The sequence below is a fragment of the Copadichromis virginalis genome, linkage group LG23, assembly GCF_057382275.1.
Source record: "Copadichromis virginalis isolate Kocher_CV1m ecotype Utaka linkage group LG23, C_Virginalis_male_GT1.1, whole genome shotgun sequence".
Lineage (NCBI taxonomy): Eukaryota > Metazoa > Chordata > Actinopteri > Cichliformes > Cichlidae > Copadichromis > Copadichromis virginalis.
The window spans coordinates 52,294,340-52,310,613 of NC_140639.1; the positions used below are offsets into that span (position 1 = coordinate 52,294,340).

Here is a 16,274-nt window from a genome sequence, read left to right on the forward strand (position 1 = left end):
ATGTGTCTCCCGTCATCTCTGAAGTCAGCAACTGCATGCAGATAGAAACGGGATGAAATCCAAAGAAGCATTGGCATGTTCAGAGAAAACAAACTATTGTGAAGGTTTGCTTTATTTCTGAATCAAAAGAAAGCTGTTTCATGTTTATTAGAATCTTGCCTTTCTGTGTAACAGAAAACCCCGAGGGCCAAGAGTTTTGATCAAGTCTCTTTCATCTTTTTTGTTTTTGTGTTACTGCACTGCTGTATTGACTCGTGTGCACATACATCTGCATCTCCCTGTTGCCACATTCACGCTCTGACCTAATTCTGCTATCAGTATATGGGAGCGCTTCCAAACTGCTGCAGTCTGCGGATGCCTTTCATGGTTCTGACCTGGAGAGCGAGTGTGTGTGTAGAGACGGAGGTGAACATTCAGCAATGAAGAGGACAAAAACAGTATGACAGTATTACCCTGGAAATACACACATGCCCTCATGAAATACACATATACATACAGTGGGGCAAAAAAGTATTTAGTCAGCCACCGATTGTCCCAGGTTAGGTTCGTGTCTTTGTGCAGTCCTCGCCACCCTTGTTTCTGTTTATATTTCACCCTTTGTAAACAAACACTCACCTGCATCTAGCCGTTTCCTGCATCTTGGGTCCTCATTTAACTCCACCACACGTCTGCTGCCCCAGCCATGACAAAAAGTCTCTCATCTCATTGTTGATCATATAATTATTTACACTACCAGTCAAAAGTTTGGACACATCTTCTGATTTAATGGTTCTTCTTCATTTTTTACGACCTTCCACATTGTAGAGTCAGCGCTGCAACATAACTGAGCACGGCACATTAAAAATGCATACTTTATACGTATTTACATATATTTATGTATACGTGTGTATATATATATTTATCTGTACAGTGAACTTGAGATGACCACCAACACTGGCATACACATTCACAGTGTGTATCAGTGTCAATATTTACCAATAAACTTAAACAATGAGTTTTAATCAAAGAATCATGTGAGGCAGAGATATTTGTAAGGAGAAAGGATTTCTTCATGTTTTGAGGAAGTGCTGAAGACTGAAGTGACACAACTTCAACTTTATGAATGACACTGATTGATTTTATTATTTTGATATGATGTTGCATTTATTAATGATGGCTGCTGCTCCTGTCTCTTCCATCAGGTGAAGAATGCTGCTCATGCTCGTCCGGCAGGTCCTGCTACTCCTGTCGCATCTCCAGCCGCTCCTGCTCCTCCTTCAGTTCCTGTTGCTCCTGCAGGGACAGGAAAAACGCGTGGGAGCAGCGCCCTCTCGCTAATGTGCGAAAGGGCGCTGCTCCCACATAAAATCTGGGCGCACAAGATTACCCGCTCTGAGCCCTTCCTGCAAGAGTGCGCAACGCCCACGCCACCACACAATCCAGTCCACCTCTCAAACACGCACCAGATTACACCACTCGGAGCTCCTCCTGCACGCACACGAGAGTTGGCCACACCCAGCCACCACTCAATCTGGGGCATCTCTCGCACGTGCACTGAGGAAAGGTCCATAACCTGGTCGGGAGGGGGTATTCAGGAGGTTCAACGCTGGAACATTGAACACTCCAACCTCCTCCTGCACGCACACAAGAGTTGGCCACACCCAGCCACCACTCAATCCGTGCCACCTCTCGCATGCGCACCAGATTACACCACTCCGAGCTCCTCCTGCACGTGTGCGAGAGGGGGCCACACCCAGCCACCACTCAATCCGGGCCACCTCTCACACATGCACTTAGGAAAGGTCCATAACCTGGTCTGGGAGGAGGGATTCAGGAGGTTCAACGTTCTACAGATGAACCTCACACTCTGAGCTACTCCTGCACACCTCTTGCACATGCACAAGATTACGCCACTCGGAGCTCGTCCTGCAAGATGGCGCCACAACCAGCCACCACTCAATCTGGGCTCATCTCACAAACCCACTGAGGAACGATCCATAACCTGGTCCGGAAGTGGGGGGGAGGAGGCTCAACGTTCCAGCGTTGAACCTCACACTCCTGCACGTGCGCAAGAGAGTGTCACACTGGACAAACTCTTGCACTCGCAACAAGATTACACCCTTCCAAGCCCCTCCTACACGCGCACGAGAGGGGGCCACACCCAGCCACCACTCAATCCGGGCCACCTCTCGCACGCGCACCAGATTATGTCACTCTGAGCTACTCCTGCACAAGATTACCCACTCTGTGCCCTTCCTGCAAGAGTGCGCAACGCCCACGCCACCACGCAATCCAGTCCACCTCTCAAACACGCACCAGATTACACCACTCGGAGCTCCTCCTGCACGCACACGAGAGTTGGCCACACCCAGCCACCACTCAATCTGGGGCATCTCTCGCACGTGCACTGAGGAAAGGTCCATAACCTGGTCGGGAGGGGGTATTCAGGAGGTTCAACGCTGGAACATTGAACACTCCAACCTCCTCCTGCACGCACACAAGAGTTGGCCACACCCAGCCACCACTCAATCCGTGCCACCTCTCGCATGCGCACCAGATTACACCACTCCGAGCTCCTCCTGCACGTGTGCGAGAGGGGGCCACACCCAGCCACCACTCAATCCGGGCCACCTCTCACACATGCACTTAGGAAAGGTCCATAACCTGGTCCGGGAGGAGGGATTCAGGAGGTTCAACGTTCTACAGATGAACCTCACACTCTGAGCTACTCCTACACACCTCTTGCACATGCACAAGATTACGCCACAACCAGCCACCACTCAATCTGGGCCACCTCTCACAAACCCACTGAGGAACGATCCATAACCTGGTCCGGAAGTGGGGGGGAGGAGGCTCAACGTTCCAGCGTTGAACCTCACACTCCTGCACGTGCGCAAGAGAGTGTCACACTGGGCAAACTCTTGCACTCGCAACAAGATTACACCCTTCCAAGCCCCTCCTACACGCGCACGAGAGTTGGCCACACCCAGCCACCACTCAATCCGGGCCACCTCTCGCACGCGCACCAGATTATGTCACTCCGAGCTACTCCTGCACGCGCACAGGATCACACCACACCCACGCCACAAAAACACTCCGGTCCCCTCCACACTGAGTTTAGAAAAGTTCAACATTAACGTGGACACTGCATGTCCCCTTAACATTTCCACTTTAGCAAATGTCACCTGCTGAGCGGTCCTTACTGCACTCTTCAAAAGGTTTCAATCTATTAATAATATGACAACATTCATTTGAACAAAACACATTCTAATTAAAATAATCGACCTGATTTATGGCACAAATCTCACTTTTTTTTTAGGAAAGAGAAGCACACACACACACACACACACACACACACACACACACACACACACACACACACACACACACACACACACACACATAGTTTCTGTAGCCAAACAAAAGATAACAGATCCTAAGATACAAACATTTTCATTCCTCTTAGATTTTAGCAGTTACTCAGAGTCTAGCGGTAGGCAGGAAAATGAACACAAACATGATTTGTCTAAGAACAGGCTGTAAGATAGTACTTGCTTGGTTATATCACACTAAAGAAATTACAAAATGTGAGCACCCATGTACATGCATGCAGCGAATATCAAATTCTACTCTTTAAAGCATTTATGCAGCAAGAAGGTACCTTTGAACAGCGGTCTCCAACCTTTTTTGCACCACGGACCGGTTTATGCCCGACAATATTTTCACGGACCAGTGTCTCAGATAAATACAACAAAATAAAACTAGTATCAGTATCGAAAAAAAGAAGATTTATTCATAACACATGTGAAAAGACCCAGGAAAACCGAGTTAACAATAAAAACGATAACAAAATAACGCTTAAAACCGATAAAAACCCTGAAAACCAGACATTTCACACCTGAGCCTCAACTCTCGCGGCCGGTACCAAACGACTCACGGACCGCTACCGGTCCGAGGCCCGGGGGTTGGGGACCCCTGCCTTAGAACAGCCAGTCCGTGAAAATATTGTCGGGCATAAACCGGTCCGTGGTTTGGGGACCGCTGCCTTATGCTGGGCTCACACTGTGCGATTTTTGGCCCATTTTGAGCCGATTTTTGAGTCGTGCGACCGTTTTGGCGATCGGCCCGATTTTGGCCTTCATCGTGCGTCATGCATCGTATAGTATACGTGGGGTAACGAGACGCGATTAACCCCTCACGACCAGCTCCCGATCATCAATCGCTTGGTCGTGAGCGACCCTCGCGACCGTCGTGAGGGTGTCACCGCAGTTTGTCACACTGCGCACGCGCAAACACAAATGTCAGCGAAAAAGACGGAGCAGCACAGCAGTGCAGCGTGTGATCTGGACACAAGCGATGGAGGAACAACTTGTAGAACTTTGGAAAGCTCATCCGAGCCTTTTCCATGTGGCCTCACAAAATGATCACGACCACAACAACCGTGAAAATAGTTGGATCTACACTGCTGCTCAATCACAGCTGATCAATGTTTTTCATTAGCAATTTAGCAAAGTTGATGGTGGTGGTGTGTCTGTGTGAGTGAAAGACAGAGAGAGCGAGCGACAGATTGTCTGTTATAACCTTCATTTTATGGAGGCACAGTGTGAGCACTCAGGTCGCATCAGAGCATCGGGCGGTATAGTGTGAGACCCTGCATCGTGACCTATGACCCCTGCGAGTCAACCGTACAGTTTGAGCAGGAGCTGAAAAAATCGCACAGTGTCTGCCCAGCATTAGAAGACCAACACATGTACAGGTCCCTCCACACTGTGTTTAGAAAAGTTTAACATAAACGTGGACACTGCATGTCCCCTTAATAATTCCACTTTAGCAAATGTCACTTGTCGAGCGGTCCTTACCTTAAAAAATAATCTCTTTTTCTTTCCTCTCCTCTCTTTTTCTCCTCTGTAATCCAAAGTGCATGTACCAGCTCTGCCAGCATTTTTCAAAATGTGTTTTTTCCATAAATGCTATGACAACATTCATTTGAACAGAACGCATCTGACGCATTTGCTAAGCTCCACCCCCGGCTACTGTTGAGCAGTACCTGGTTACCTGGTTTCTATATTTCTCCATGTAGCACAGTGTCTTGTTAATTTATTAGGTTGAGTCGTTTAAAAGAACATGTCACAAACTTGTATTGATTCACAAATACACCACCTAATCATATGTGATAAGTTGGGACTAAATTTAAGTTGTGTAATGGTCAAGCAACTTGATAGCACAGTGTAATTGTGCGAAATTAATCAAAGCACCCCCAAAGATTTCTTACTTTTTTGAGAATATTTGCTGTTTGTGTGACACACTACTAAAAATATAAAAAGCATACAGTACTGTACTTGTTTGAGGCGTAATATTTTAACAACAAAAGTATAGATAACCCCCCCTCCCAAAATGGTTTGTTCCAGCTCTCCCCTACTCTGACTCTAGCGCTCTGGCTGCCAGAGCGATGGTGGCTGAGACGCAGCGGTGCAGAGGTGTAAGTGCCTGGCTTAAAACAGGGCATGTTAGCTGCATTTAACCTTCAGTTACTCTTTCTACAGTTAGGTAGGAGTCAGACCATGTTTCTTTTTAGCTGAAAAGCATTACACCAGGTAACCTGCAGTGTTGAAAACGTGTTTTCCGACGATGTTTGCTGCCCTACAATCCGTCCTACTCTGTAGTAAATTCAGCGACATTTGACCCGTCCTGTTGCTCCCATTGAAATGTATACAGCCTATTTAAAATCTAAAACTTTAGATTGTCCGCAGCCTGCTGTTGTTACCACTGTCCTGTTTGAAATGGATGCTAACTGACTGAATGCCCATTAACCTTATAACTGTTGTGTGCGTGTGTGTTTGTGTACAGAGAGACAGCCAGGTTCATAATGGATATAAGGACGTTTTTTCAAAAAAAGGAGCCACATCAGGTAAAAGTGTAAGATCAAATGATCCGTCAATCAAGAATAATGTTGGATCAGTGTATCAATGTTTATATCTTTTATTAGATGTTCATGTGGTTTGGTTATTTGCCTTTTGGTTGAAAGTACACTGAGAGGACTTTTTGTTAGTGATCTTAACAGAATTTTTTTCATATTAATGTCATTTTTCATCTCATTGCATACAATCTATTTGTGTATGATTGTCAGTCCAAAGGGAGCGAGGAAAGAGGGAACGTGAGGAGAAAGTACAAGGTCAGGAAGAAGCAGGTAAGAAAACAGACAGGGAGCAGTGACGGGCACAACAGAAACTGTTAAACTGACAAAGAGAAATACATACATGCAAATGCATACATATATGTCCAACCAGAGCATGTTGGTTGATGTTTAAGTGATTGCCTTCTTGTCTTTGGTGTGTAGTGGTACATTTCTCATGACATGCCATCTCTTTCTCATGTATTCACGTCATCCTCTTAAACTAAAGATTTAAGTAAAATTCATATACAGAAAATGTGTGAAAAAACAGTTTATTTTTTGATATATATTGGTTATGCATTGATCAAAAAAATAGTTGATGTGTAATGTTATCACAGGTACCTGCAGCCCAAATGAGAACATCATTATACACATAATTTAATCACATCTCCCTGTCCTCCACTCTCCCCACCTTCACCCAGTATGTTACCTGCTACACCAGAGACAATAAAACATTGGACTTATTGTATGCCAACACCAAGGAGGCATACAGCTCATCACCTCTCCCTCCCCACAGGGAACTGTGCTGGCACCGTTCCTCTTCACCCTCTACACTGCAGACTTCTCCATCAACTCCCCACGCTGCCACCTACAGAAGTTCTCTGACGACTCTGCCATAGTCGCCTCATCACAGGTGAGGACGACTCCGAGTACAGACGGTGGACTCTGGACTTTGTAGACTGGTGTCAGCAGAACCACCTGCTGATAAACGCCGGGAAAACCAAGGAGTTGGTGGTGGACTTCCGGAGACGCAGACCCACCACACTGACAGCGGTGAACATCCAGGGAGTGGACATTGAGATAGTGGACTCTTATAGGTACCTGGGTGTTCACCTGAATAATAAACTGGACTGGAGCCACAACACTGATGCTCTTTACAGGAAGGGTCAGAGCAGACTCCACCTGCTGAGGCGGCTGAGGTCATTTGGAGTCCAGGGAGCGCTTTTAAAGACCTTCTATGACTCTGTGGTGGCATCTGTCATTTTTTACAGTGTGGTATGTTGGAGCAGCAGTTTATCAGCAGCTGAGATGAAGAGGTTGGATAAACTCATCAGGAAGGCCAGCTCTGTTCTGGGATGCACCCTGGACCCAGTGCAGGTGGTGGGAGACAGAAGGACTGTGGCCAAAATAACATCTCTGATGGACAGAGTCTCCCACCCCATGCATGTAAATGCTGCTGAACTGCAGAGCTGCTTCAGTGACAGACTGCTGCATCCTCGATGCATGAAGGAGCGTTTCTGCAGGTCCTTCCTCCCTGCAGCTGTCAGACTGTACAACCAGAACTGCTCCCAGCAAACATACAGTGGGGCAAAAAAGTATTTAGTCAGCCACCGATTGTGCAAGTTAAACTTAAAATGATGACAGAGGTCAGTAATTTGCACCAGAGGTACACTTCAACTGTGAGAGAGAGAATGTGAAAGAAAAATCCATGAATCCACATGGTAGGATTTGTAAAGAATTTATTCGTAAATGAAACACACGTGAGCCTTCTGCCGATATGCAGTGTTTCACATGGTTACAGCTGCTGCTGAAATTCTTCATCGCTCACTAGCTTCTCTGTAAAATGGTGTGTTTAGACACTAGAGCCAAAATCTGGATAATCGCCCATATTATGCTGATTGTGTTATTTTTCTGACACCACATTCTGCTTGTGTGACTCTTTCATGTTGTAATGAATCACATTTAACTGGGGAAATACTAGATTTCTCTAAACCCTGACACAATCTCTGGACCAAGCCAGCTAATAAAAAACCCAAGGGAGGCTGGCAGAGCATCCCTGTATCCTATTCACGTCTTTGTATTTGTTCTCATGCGTTCCTCTTTCAGACATTCAGTTTGGGAGCTTCTTTTTCATTGTATTCTTGTTGTTTTCATGTTTCATGATGATTTTTCTTTTTAATTTTGCTTCTTCCTTGGTTTGCTTAAAGCTTGCTTGGTATCATATCTGATATTCTTGTTGACTTTGTACGGCTATAAAATTCCAAATGAAATTGGGAGTATTTAAAGTAAAATTTTCTATGCTCGGCGTCTTTTATGAAATGAAGGTGTAAATGATGTATTTCACATTTTCTGTCACAGCCCTCTGTGTCTTTGGTCCATCCTGAGGTCTCTGCCATCAAACAGATGAATTCTCTGCACCGTTCAACATGGATTGTTTAACTGGTATTCAAATAGCCAGCGAGTAGTGTCAACAAAGGGACACTGTGGATCAGTGTGAGTCTTACAAACTCTCCTGATCTCTGCCTGGTGACAGTGGCATGAGGTGAGGTCCGGAACAAGAAGTAGTCAGGTAAATGGAGAGCTTTGCCTCGAGCCCCCAAAGCCATGTGATCATGTGTTATGATAAATAATTAGGGTAGTATTGTGCTTACATTTTTTTGCATATGTAGTTTTCTTTCCAGACCTATTACAAGTCAGATGCTTGAACAGAAAAACATTTACCAACTGAAGGAAACTGTTTCCAGGGCCTAATCCGTGGATCGACTTCCTCCGAGGCGTGGACGTCTATCAGCAGAGAATGTCCCTTAGTCTGTAACACAGTCAAATATATTCTCAAGTAATATTCAAGCATGCCATTCAGCGTGTTAGTACGAGCAGCTCGGGAGCAGCTTGGGAGAACAAGAAAACAGAGACTGCTTCAGGTTGTCTTCCCAAATCGACTCAACTTTATTCTCAAGTACAACAGTTTATATAGAGGGACAAATTCATGAGACAGCAGATTCTCAGTTTAAACCAGTACAGACCAAGATAAGGCAGCGTCTTCCTGCCCTTGGGTGAAGAAGCACCCTTTGTATAGTTTATTAGTTCAGCTACAATTGTGATTATCTCAGCGACATATTTTCAAGGCACAAAACGAAGAGTTCTTACATTAGTGAATTCTGAAACAAACCATTTGGCCTCAACAGGCATCTAAAAGATTAAGAAACTAATGTAGCTGAGGGAGTGATCTCTGTGGTATTTCAACCTTGTACCAGCCTGTGATTCTCACACATCAATTCTTGGGTCAAAGAGAAAAATAACTAAAACAAAGGGGCCTTATTGAATGACAGAGTTTTCCTGTATAATGTCACTATAAAACAATATCCAGTAAATGCTACCATGGTACTAAAATACCTAACACCAACCATCTGAGCGGTGCTTTGTAAAAACAGTTTATACATCACATTAGATGCAGAGATCTATTATTATCTTTTGGATAATCAGATTTCTTCTATGTGAAATTATTAGTTTGTTATAAGCATTCAAAGATGAACTGAAGGTTGCAGAGCCATGTCCTGCTTCAGCTTTGCATTCATTTAGTTAAAGATGTTCATTTGTTTGGACCTTGCCAATATGCTTTCTATTCATGTTCATACTCTGTATTATATATTGTGGTACTTTATGTCCTAATGCCAGTGACGCAGTATTAGTTCAAAGGGCTTTGCCATAACTGGATCGTATCAGCATGCATTTGATGCCTCTCAGTTCCTTAGGTGTTTAGTAGACAGCCTGCAGGAGGATGGTGCGCTGTGTAGGAGGCTGACAATGAAACAGTCTTTGAAGAGAATAAAAATTCTTTAATGCATCAGATAGCACAGACAAGAGGGGAGTGTTTTTAAGAGCTTTGCACAGTGGGGGCTGCAGAAACCTGCAGGGATGTGAATTGACTGTTCATGACGATGCTTAATAGCTGGGTTTTGAGGCAGATCAATAGTGTTGTAGTCAAGTGCTGATGGTTTATTATCTTCACTGCAAGCTACAAGATGGTCCACCTGGCCACAAAGCACTGCTTCAAGAAAGAGATGTACATGTGCACAGGCAACAGTGAACAAAACTATCCGCACGCACACTTTCTGCAGAAACGTTACTATTCCTCGTGTTAGATAAAATTCAAGATACTTTAAAACACAAACAAGTTAAATGTGTGGAGGTTGTTTAACTTAGTGAATCCTCAGAATATTAAGTGAATGTTATTTTACTAGCTTTTTGCACAATGGCAAGGTATGCCACATGGGTCAGAGATCTTAGTCTTTGAATTCAGATGTTTTCAGTCCTAATGCCACAGTTGTATAAAATCAGGCACTTAGCCACGCCTCCTCCCTTTACGGACATTCGTTTGAATGGGTCAGTATTTCCCAAATGTTTGAATGCGGGAGTGTAATGAGATGCCATTATTGCAACTAGTCAGGTTATGAATTTGCACACCTAAATATCCCACGATCAACAGTAAATGGTTTCACTGCATATTGGGAGAGTTAAAGAATCAAAGAAACTCAGACAGCCTGAGTTGGGGGGTGGCTGTGGCTCAGGTGGTAACCCCAAGTTGCCCTTCGATGCATCTATCAGACTGTGTTTATTAGTTTGCACTTGAGAAGAAGTGCATGTGTGAATGAGTCACGTTGTATAGAGCGCTTTGAAGTACTCCAGGAGAGTAGAAAAGTGCTATATAAGAATCAGTCCATTTACACAGTGGCAGACCAAGTAACGTTACAGAATTAGGTCACTGATTTGTGCACGTGTTAAGGTGCACAGTGCGTAAATGTTGCCAACTGCAGAGCTCCAAACCTACTGTGGCACTGACATCTGTGTGCCAGCAGCTGCAGGGTTTCCATGTCCACATAGTGTAGATGCAGTGATCAGAGTTTTTGTAGGCTGAGTTTCTTGTGGGCTGTACAGGTGTCGTACTGGTAAATAGGATAGTGATTATTTGGAGGGATCAGACTTGACTCATAGCTCCCCCTCTTCAGTTAGTCGTGCTGTGACAGAGCTTTGGCCGGCACTGTTTGGCTCCTCTTAGACGTAAGGTTCAAAACAAAGTTGTTGGCTAACTTTAATCTTGTAATGAAAAATAATTCTATCCTGGTTGATCTTCCCACATCCATAGAGCACAAAGGCTCACTGAACAGGGCCATCTCACCCACAGGCAAATAGGAATAATGAAGAGGTGGCCAGGAAAGCTGCAGCCACTAAATAGCTCCAGGCAGTCAGGCAAGTCTGGACAACTCAGCTGAATGGGAAGAACAAGATCCAGGCAGTTAACACCTATGCCCTGCCTGCGATCAGATCCCATGCAGGGATAATAACCTGGCCAAAGGAGGAGATAGAAGAACATCAGATATCTCTGTCCAGAAGAGCGCAGTCGCAGGAACAGCTAAGATACTGCGCAGGAAGCTCAAACTCCCACACCTCTGGTAGAGGACCTCCGCTTGAAGGTTAAAGACTGCCTGCAGGGGCCAGAGGGTAATTTTACATATACCAATCAAAAGTTTTAGAACACCTCAATTTTTCCAGTTTTTATTGAAAATTATTCAGTTTAATGTCTCATTGAACTCTGAAAGGAAAGCATAGTACAAATAAGAAAGCAGAATTCATGGAATCCGTTTATAGACCAGAATGTATTCTAACCTTTGACTCATCAGGAGCCCCCTTTGACAGATATAACAGCTGAACACAGCCGTGGCTTCTTTCTACAATAGAAATCAAATATTGTCCCATATCTGTTGCAGAAGTTCCCATAAATGTGGACCTTGTAGGTTGCTTTGCTCTTCTGTCCAGTTGAAACCAGCTCGATGGGGTTTCAGTCTGGAGGCTGTGCTGGACTCCATGTTTTCAAGTTCACCATCTTGTTCTTTTTCCTGAGGTAGTTCTGGCACAGCTTGGACTGATGTTTTGGGTCATCGTGCTGTAGGATGAACCCCTGACCAACTAGCCTCATACCAGAGGGTCCTGCACGGTGCTGCATGAATGCTGTGGTAGCTGTTTTGGTTCAAGGAGCCTCTCACTCTGTACAAGTACCCCTGAGCAAGGTACCGTCCCTACACACTGCTCCCCGGGCGCTGCATTGGTGGCTGCCCACTGCTTCACTGGGTGAATGGGTTAAATGCAGAGGAACTATTTCCCTATGGGGACTAACACATACACACCCAGCTGTATAGAAACTCCGTCATGCTAGCTAGCACGCAGTACGAAAAAGTCAGCACAACGAAAATAAACTCCACCTAAACTTGGTTCATATCTGACCCAGAGAGACTGCAGGTCATAACTTCTTACCTGAAGTTCAGTTCACACTCGGACCGGCGGCCGCCTCGGGTCTCTCCTCCTGCCTCCCTTTTCGTTCATCCACCTGCTGGCTTCCACCACTTGCTAATGTTACTGAATCTGTGGAAGCTCCGCGATGCCACCACACGAAGTAACGAGTAACGAGCCTATCTAAATCCCAGTAACGAGTAACGCGTTCCTGGTTTTGGCATAATAACTAGTTACCGTGCTCGTTACCACAATAATAACGTAGTTACTGTAACGCGTTACTTAATAACGTGTTACGGGGTACAGGTGTGTCACTGCGGTTCAGGGGAGGCATTCCTCCTCTGTCCCCTCTTGGCCACCTGTCTCAGTTTTATTCCACACCTTAGGCACTCACATTACTTACACTCTCATGACACACACACATAGGGCCTTGGGGGTGGGCACGCTAAACTGCGACCAGAGGACAGGCTGTTTATTCAGCCTCACCTCAGGTGCTGGTGCCCACCTCTCAATTTTAAATACATGCAGATATTGAGGATTCTTAGGAGGGGCCATGCTGACACCAGCTGTTATCTGGCAGAGGCTCGTTGGTACCACTTTAGGACAGCATGCATCAACACCACATATGAGCGGGCAGAGTGAGGTATGGGGTCTTCACACCGTTGTATATACTGTAGAATGATGTAACCGGTGATGTAACGGAGGGAAGGTGATTCTATTTCCACAGTGTTTTTTCTAAAGGGAGGAAACCTTCCTCCAAACGGACAGAGCAGTGGAGCCGCCAAGGGAAAGCACACGATTAAAAAACTGTATAATTAAAATATAATTTATTATATTTAAATAGTTAAAAATGTAAAATGAATTAAAACAACCCTGGCCAAGGGGTAACACAATAAAAATCAATAAAACACAACATTAAAAGTCCAGTGGCATCCGCCACGGTATAAAAGTCACAAAGAACTAAGAAATCCAGCGAAGTGATATAAAAGGGAAACCCAGCGGAGTCCTCGCCTTCCTCCCCGCATTCCGCGTCCCGGTACGCTGAAGAAAGGGAGGGAGCGGCAGTCACTATTCTTTTCGGCAGTTTTCATTCAATAAAAGGGGATAAGTCGAAGACTTACCCCGGGTGGGCAGAGCTCTCGACTCCGCCCGCCGCTTCTTTAAAACTGCAAATCGGCACCAGCTGTCTCGCCGCCTCTGCTCTCCCGCAGTGCACAAGCTGGGCTCTTGTTGCTACTGCCGTCCGACTGTTCGCTCCGCGTCCCTAGTCGCTGGTGCTGTATCGTGCCCTGGAACGCCAAGCACCAACCCGTCTTATGTGTCACTCTTTTCGTGTTGCTCTCAAACCTCATGTCAGGCCTCATGTCCCACGCCATGTGTCACGCCTCTGTGACTTCACCCTGAAGCCTCACGTCAGGCCTCTCAGGCCTCATCTCCTAAGCCTCCGTGTCACTTCAGGCTCTCGTGGGTTCCCGTGACACTCATGGGTGCCTTCATGCTTCGGTCCTCTCTTGCCTCTCGGTCGAACTGCTTCCTGTGGTCTGCCAGGCCCTCTTATTGGCCTCTCTGGGATCTCTCGCAGGTGTGATCAGTTTATTATCAGGTAGGGGCGGAGTCTTTCCAGGACAAGTCAACAAATAAATACCATTAAAACATGCAGTAAAACTCATAAAAATAACCCAATGTACAATATTAAAACATTAAAAAGATAAAACACAACAAAAACATGCACAGTAAAAAAACTTAGATAACTTGTCCCTTTCCACCCCGTGACAGTGACATAACACTCTCCACAGATTCTCCAGACCCTTTCATGTCTGTCATGTGTGCTCAGGGTGGAGCTGCTCTCATCTGTAAAAGCACAGGGTGCCAGTGATGGACCTGCCAATTCCGGTATTCTACGGCTAATACCAGTCTGGGTCCATGGTGCCAGGCTGGAGTATGTCGGGCCCTCATGAAGTCTGTTCCTGTTTGTTTGGTCAGAGACGTTCACACCAGTGGCCTGCTGAGGGTAATTTTGTAGGGTTGTGGCAGTCCTGGCATCCTGTTCTTCCTTGCAAAAAGGAGGAGATCCTGGTCCTGCTGGTGGGTGAACGACCTCCTAAGGCTCTTTCCAGCTCTGATAGAGTCACTGCCTGTCCCCAGGATTCTCCTCTATGCTCTTAAGACTGTGCTGGGAGACACAGCATACCTGCCAAAGTTGCGTATTGATGTGCTATTTTGGAGTAACTGGACTACTTATGCAACCTCATTAGGGTCCAAGTCTCACCTCATGTTACCAGTAGTGATGGTGGCCTTAGCCAAATGGAAATCCAGTAAAAAAAAAACCCAGAAAAGATGAGAAAATGTGACGGGCCTCCACCTGTAAAACCATTCCTATTTTAGGGAATTGTTGCCCCTTTAGTGCATCTACTGTCATTAACACTAAAGCAGTTGACACTGATTAACAACCCCCTCTGTACAATGTATTATAGTACAAGTTAATTGTCAAATGTACAACAAATGTGTGCACTTTGAATAAATAATAAAAATATTGGTGTTTTCTTGTTTAAATGACAGGTGGTCTAATACATGTATAACAGCTGTAGGTAATTTGGTGGTTGCAGGTCTTGCCTTTCTGTATACGGAGTCAGACAGGAACACAAAGAGTCGCAGTAACCTACCTGCATGTAAAAGTATCAATTTATGTTTCATATTCATTTATTTTGCTTAAACGATGTAAAGAAACACATGAGTAGATACATTTACTACAGGGAAGAGGTAAAGCACCTAGCTATGTGGTGCTGACAATAACCTGCTCCTGAATATCAGCATAACCAAAGAGCTCATTGTGGACTTCAAGAGGGAGAAGACAGTAACCCATGTCCCCATCTACATAAATGGCAGAGCAGTTGAACGGGTCTCCGGCTTCAAGTTCTTGGGGACCCACATCTCTGAGAATCTGCCCTGGTCAACTACCACCTGCAGCCTGGTCAAGAAGGCCCATCAGAGCCCTTTTTTTTCTTGGGGACTCTGAAGAAGAATCACTTGATCCTTGGACACTCCTCCTCCCACCATCCCTCCCAATGACCATGATCATGACTGTCATTCATTCTCAACATTCACCATATGCTCAAATTGGGTACGGCTATAGTTTAGGAAGGCGGTCCCCAACGCCCGGGCCACGGGCCGGTACCAGTACCGGCCCGTGAGTCGTTTGGTACTGGGCCGCGAGAGTTGAGGCTCAGGTGTGAAATTTATGGTTTTCGGGTTTTTTATCAGTTTTTATTGTTATCATTTTTATCGTTAACTCGGTTTCCCTGGGTCTTTTCCCGTGTGTTATGAATAAATCTTCTTTTTTTTGGTGCCGGTACTGGTTTGTGTCATGGTCCTGGGCCGGGTTGGCCCAGTATTCTTAGTTCTCTTGTATTTTTGTATTCAGTTCCCTGTTTAGGTTCTGTTTCCGGAGTTGCCCTGTTATGTTGTTCCCTGTGTGCTTTCCCTTTGTGACTCTCACCCCCTGTGTGCCCCTCTATGTATTCATGAGCCCTTGTCCCCTTTCGTGTTTTATTCCATGTTTTCCCCAGCCTGTTATGTCTGTGTTCTCCCCGTGCTCTCTCTCCTCCTGTCTGAACCTCTGTGTACTTCCTGTTTGACTCTGCCCGTCTCCCGTCAGTGTTATGTTCACCCCGCCCTGTCTCGTTATGGTTATCTGTGTCAGCTGTGTTCCCCGTGTGTTCCCACTTTCCTCGTTAACCCTCTGTGTATTTCTGTCTGCGTCTCCCTCTGTTCGGCGTCGCGTTCTCCCTCATGTTGTGTGTTATTCTCCCCGTGGTTCCTGGTACATCTCATGTTTAGATTTCCAGTTTAGTTCAGTACTGTTTTGTGTTTCACCTTTAAGCCAGCATTAAAACTGTGATCTTTAAGTTTATCTGTGAGTCTGCATCTTGGGTCCTTCTCCTGCCTGCCACACAACGAATCATGACAGAAGAACGCGACCCCGAACTGGACCCAGCAGCTCACAACCCCTCCGCGGACCTCCAGGACGACTTGGTCTACATGGTGGAATACCACTGTGAGGAATGGGCGACGCTGCCTAGAGGCGAATACCGGGAGACCGTAGCCGTCCGTCTTCAGC

General features: G+C 45.7%; 2 long non-coding RNA genes across 3 annotated transcripts; one reads left to right on the forward strand and one right to left on the reverse strand.

Annotated features, from left to right (window-relative positions):
• Window positions 1-1,095: 1,095 nt before the first annotated feature.
• Window positions 1,096-5,031, reverse strand: LOC146682245 (uncharacterized). Its single transcript, XR_014918045.1, has 2 exons — window positions 4,839-5,031; window positions 1,096-1,272 (listed from the first exon to the last, which is right to left on the reverse strand). It is a non-coding gene; the product is annotated as an uncharacterized LOC146682245 (long non-coding RNA).
• On the forward strand, window positions 5,019-8,172 carry LOC146682246 (uncharacterized). Of its 2 annotated transcripts, XR_014918044.1 has the most exons (4): window positions 5,019-5,458; window positions 5,827-5,887; window positions 6,107-6,166; window positions 6,669-8,172. It is a non-coding gene; the product is annotated as an uncharacterized LOC146682246 (long non-coding RNA). The 2 variants fall into 2 exon arrangements; XR_014918043.1 differs by having other exon boundaries at window positions 5,035-5,887.
• Window positions 8,173-16,274: the final 8,102 nt, after the last annotated feature.